Below are 6,000 nucleotides of genomic sequence, written 5' to 3' on the forward strand. Positions count from 1 at the left end.
TAGTAGACTGTATAGCCAAGAACTGCACAGGCTCCAGAATTCACACCATCTCTGAGCCAGTATCTCAGTTAAAGTAGATGCTGACCCTGGAAGATGTCTGAACAAAGATAGCTGCATCCTTCTGAAATTAAGACATTCTTAGAGGTAGTAGAGTGATCAATGAGGGTATTAAATACCTGTTGCACTTACACTTAGCGTGCATGTACTTAACATAGAAAAAAACAGCATATCTAGATTTATTTTAGATAACGGTGGCAGAGCTGGATTTATACATAGCAAGCATAGCCATGGCCTACGAAACCAATATGCCAAGGTTGTCAGCATTTTCTTCTGTATAATAAATGGCTTTAGACTGCTATGTTGCCTGCCAGTGCAATCTAACTTTATCCTTATTTTTATTTTCCTAGAGCAAAAAAAAGAAAAATAGTAGTGTAGGGTGACAGTTTTCTTACTTTCATCATCATTGGATTGCCAGGTAATGACTGAACTAATAATTTAGTCATCTAAATAGATTGGACCACAGTGCCTCCAATGCAAAAAGAATAAAAAAAAGAATTTAAGTGGCTTAATTAATTATTCTGTGTTATTTTGCCAAGCAGAAATCTTTAAAGAACACAATAAGATTGGTGTAAGTATAGACTGAGATTATCGAAAATAAATTAATTGCTATCTACAATAAGTCACTTACAAACACTACTAACAGTTTGATTAATTGGTTGACACAGACATTATAATTTACAACGAATTGCTAAAGCCTTGGTATATCTGTAGGATTAAACTAAGTATTTATCTTCCCTATTGTAGATATCCTTAACTTGTCTTTATAAAATTTGGCGGATAATAATCTGCGGTTTGATATCTTTCTGAAGTAATTTTAATGTTATGCCAATACAATTTCAATTAAAATGACCACATTTTGGGGTGTTAGAATATCTAATGGGGTAGCAAATCAGCTAGCATAGACTACTTGCACACAAAAAAAAACAGTAATAGATATGGAAACTATAGTTACTCTTTAAAATGGCTATTGGCCAGACCACAAATGTCTCTCCTGAGTTTTCCAGAGGAAATTAATCTTCTCTAACACTTCATCCTAACATTAACTATTTTTTTAATATATGATAAATGAATTGTTAATAGTTGATGAATTGCAAAGCTTTCCTATTTTAAAGGCTCCAATCATATATATTGGCCAGGGGCAGCACAGCCAGGGGTAGCATTGGCAACTATCATCTTGGCTAAAGTATTCATCTTGGATTAAGTATTGAGCATTGCATTTTGGCTCTGCATCATCTGAATAACTCTTCTCTATCCCTTCACAGGTAAATGTCTGCGAGCAATGTCCATCTGTACCAGGGGCGGATTGACCATTTGGAAACTCAGGCACTGCCCGAGGGCCCGGGGTCAGTAGGGGGCCCCATGAGATGCCCCTGGTACCTTTTTCATAGGCTTTTTTGAGTTTGGGCAAGGACACAGGGGCCCCATGATCCCCTATTGCCCAGGGGCCCCATGAGTTGTCAGTCCGCCCCTGATCTGTACTATCACCCATGCCATGTATGAATGCTAATTCACCCTGCACTGCTATATGGTAAATGTCTGCGAGCAATATCCATCTGTACTATCGCCCATGTCATGTATGAATGCTAATTCACCCTCCACTGCTATATGGTAAAAGTCTGCGAGCAATATCCATCTGTACTTTCGCCCATGGCATGTATGAATGCTAATTCGCCCTGCACTGCTATATGGTAAATGTCTGCGAGCAATATCCATCTGTACTTTCGCCCATGCCATGTATGAATGCTAATTCACCCTGCACTGCTATATGGTAATCTATACTGCTTTTAAAATTCACCTCTAACTGAAGTTGATTCATAACTATCAATGTTTTTATTGGTCATTCTTACTGCTTCAAAAATCTTTAACTCTGGCCCATATTACTGTGATGTTTATTTTGCTCATATTGTCTAACCCAAATTTACGAGCTGATCCTAATCTTTACAACTCTGCCCTCCTGCTCTCTTGTTGTCTCTTATAGTCCTCCTTTGGTGGGAGAAAATTTTCCCTGCTAGCCATGTGTCTCTGCTATGCATTCCTAATTGATTAATTGGCAACAACCCCACCCAACTCAGTATAAATTCAGTCCTTTCTTAGGGAAGGCACAGCCAGGGGTAGCATTGGCAACCATAAACTTGGCTAAAGTATTAATCTTGGATTAAGTATTGTGCATTGCACTTCGGCTCTGCACTTCAGTGAATGCACAAAGCGAGAAGCAGACAACTTCAAATACTAAACAGACTACAGGTGACCTGTTTCCACATCTATCTTATCCAGTCTGCTTCTTCATCTCACCACTCTGTAATATGAACTCCCTACTCCTCCTTCTCACAGTTTTATCCTCTCTCTTCAAACTCTCTCTCCTTCACCCCTCTTCTCCACCCCACAACTTATATATATCACCCTCAGTCCTGTCTTCACCTTACTACTGTACACATCATCTGCTGCTAATTCTGAACCCACATACTAATAAAAGCTCCAGGACACTGAAACCTGTCCCTCCATATAAGTCATACTCCCATATTACCTCCCTCACCCTTCTGCTTCTCCTAACATGTGGAGACATTTCCCTAAATCCGGGACCGCCATCTTTTTTCCTTTGCTCAACACACCCAACACCCCCTATCCTCTAACAGCAGCCGCAATCCACACAATCTAGTTACTATTCCTCTTCTTTCTAGAACCAGCCTCCCCTTTTCCTATGCCCTATGGAATGCCCGCTCTGTCTTTAACAAACTCACCTCTGTCCATGACCTTTTTATCACAAACTCCTTTAAATTGCTTGCAATTACGGAAACCTGGCTTCATAAATTTGACTTTCCCTCTCCTGCTGCCCTCTCCCATGGTGGTCTCCTCTGGACTCACTCTCCCAGACCTAGTGGATGGAAAGGAGGTGGAGTTGGAATCCTCCTATCCCCTCAAAGCACTTTTCAGGTCCTTCATTCACCTCCCTCTCTGTCCCTCTCATCATTTGAAGTTCACTCTATTCATCTATTCTCTCCAGTTTCTTTAAGGATTGCTGTGATCCATCGGCCACCTGGACCGGTATCAAGCTTCCTTGATGACTTCTCTGCCTGGCTGCCTTACTTTCTCTCTTTTGAATTTCCCACAATCATTCTTGATGACTTCAACATCCCTGTTAATCTTAACACTCCTGCTACCTCTAAACTTCTGAGCCTAACCACTTCTTTTGACCTAAAACAATGGACACATGCTTCTACTCACTCTAATGGTAACTGCCTTGACCTTGTATTCTCCTACCTATGCACTCCTTGCAACCTCACCAACTTTCCTTTTCCTGTCTCTGGTCACTCCCTTATTAGCTTCACTCTTTCCTTGGCTTCCTCCTTCTTGTCTTCCAACTACCAAACAGTTACCCGTAGAAACCTTAGCTATCTTAACCCTTCTCTTCTTTTTTCAGCAACAGATTGTCTCTAAGACAAAATCTCAGCCCTGTCCTGCCCCAACCTGTTGACTTCTGTATTCGACAGTTCACTGTCATCCACCATGGACACATTGGCCCCCCTCACTTCACACAGAATTAGGCCCCGACCGCTACAGCCTTGGCAAACAGGCAATACCAGATGCCTTAAATAATGTAGCTGTGCTCCTGAGCATTTACGGCGTAAGACTAAGACCCTGCAAGACTTTGACCAATATAAATCTGCCCTTCAAAAATACAATTCTTGTCTACACATTACCAAACAGATCTATTTTATCGCTCTCATTAACACCCTCTCACGCAATCCCCGTCAACTCTTTTCTACGTTTAACTCTCTACTTTGTCCTTCTTTACCTTCACCCACTAACTCACTCACTGCCCAGGAGATCGCTAATCACTTCAAAAATAAGATTGATACAATTTGTGACGAGATCTCCACTGTACAGATATCTCCCTCACCCTACATTCCTTGTCCACCTACACATTCTATACTTCCCTTGTTTAACCCAGCTACTATAAAGGAGGTTGGTAAAATTTTTCTAAAGCCCACCTAACCACCTGCCCCCTGGACTCTGTTCCCTCACAAATACTACGGTCACCCTCTGGCTCTATACTTCACTCTTTAACTCATATCTTCAATCTCTCCCTTTCTACTGGCATCTTCCCCAACTCTCTAAAACATACGCTAGTCACCCCCATACTTAATAAAGCCTCACTGGACCCCCCAATCTTAGTAACCTAAGACTCAACTCCTTACTCCCTTTTGCCTTCAAACTCCTTGAACGTCTAGTCTACAACCGGCTGAGCTGCCACCTTATTGAGAATAACCTTCTTGATCCCCTTCAGTCTGGATTTCACCCACAACACTCCACAGAAACTGCTCTCCTAAAACTCACAAACAACTTACTAACAACTAAAACCAATGGTCACTATTTTGTACTTTTACTCTTGAGCCTCTCCACTGCCTTTGACACAGTTGACCACCCCCTCCTCCTCAAAAAACTCTATTTACTTGGTCTCCGTGACTGTACTCTCCCTTGGTTCAAATCTTACCTATCTCACTGCACCTTCAGTGTCACTTACAACTCTACTTCCTCCTCTCCTACTCTTCTTAATGTCGGAGTCCCCCTGTTAGGGATCCGGGTGTGACCAGAAATGTGTGAACTGACACAGGGAAGTAGCAGGCTTCAGGAACACAGGCGTAGTCAGGGCTGGAGAGGTGGAATGGTCAGGCAGGCCGCAAGGTACTGTCAGGCTCCGCCCAACGGGATCTCTAGTGGTCCACGGCACGGGGTTTCCCAGGACGCGGAGTCTAAGTCCCAGTCTGCCTTTTCACCAGGGCCCCTGATGGTGGGGATGGACTTGGTGCAAGACTGAAACCAGGTCGCGTTCCTGGGCACCCCCGGCGGTGGCAGAGGGGTCCCGCTGAGGGTATGTGCCCGGGTTGAGCCTGCTGTGAAGGGGATGACAGATCCCGATCCGAACGGGATGGATGGGATGACAGATCCTGATCCGAGCGGGATGGATGGGATGACAGATCCCGATCCGAGCGGGATGGATGGGATGACAGATCCCGATCCGAGCGGGATGGATGGGCGACTGTCAGGAGTAGGCGAGGTCAGACTAGCCGGGTCGGTATCGTGCGGGCAGCGTGGTACAGGGGGAGCAGGCAGAGAATAGTCAGGCAAGCCAGGGGTTCAACAGGAGACGGTCAGCAGAGGTCAGGATCAAGCAGGGTCAGCAACGAGGCAGGAACACAGGATACCAGGTACAGGGGCTCATGGGAAAACATACACCAAGGCAGAGACTGCAGGTCTGGCCATCCCTTAAATACACCCCCTACAATCAGCCCCCAGGTGTTGGCTGATTGCCTGGAGTGAGCTTCTGGCTGCTGAGAGCACCCGCTGGTCAGCCCTGGTACTGCAGCCCACACGGCAGGTGAGTCCCACCACCAGTGCTGAGTCCATTCCTGACACCCCCAAGGTTCTATCCTTGGACCTCTCCTATTCTCAATCTACACTTCTTCCTTGGGTCAGCTGATAGCTTCCCATGGTTTACAGTACCATTTCTATGCTGATGACACACAAATATATCTCTCTATTCCTCAGCTCACCCTATCAGTTTCCTCACGTATCACCTATTTACTAATAGACATATCACATCCTAAAACTCAATCTATCCAAAACTGAGCTCATAATATTTCCTCCCCCACGTGCCTATTCCTGTGATTTCTCTGCCAGGATCAATAGCATCACTATCAACCCATCCCTGCATGCCAGGGTGCTAGGGGTAACCCTGGATTCTGAACTATCCTTTCAGGCCCACATCCAATCCCTGTCCAAATCATGCACCTCAAACTCTGGAACATCTCCAGAATATGTCCCTTTTTAACCAATGATACCACAAAGCTCCTAATTCACTCCCTGGTTATCTCTCGCCTCAACTACTGCAATTCCCTCCTCATTGGCTTACCTTTTGCATAGGCTATCCCTTCTCCAGTC

This window comes from Staurois parvus, unplaced genomic scaffold (genome assembly GCF_062004578.1).
Source record: "Staurois parvus isolate SC_StPar_1 unplaced genomic scaffold, SC_StPar_1.0 ptg000081l, whole genome shotgun sequence".
NCBI classification, from domain to species: Eukaryota; Metazoa; Chordata; class Amphibia; order Anura; family Ranidae; genus Staurois; species Staurois parvus.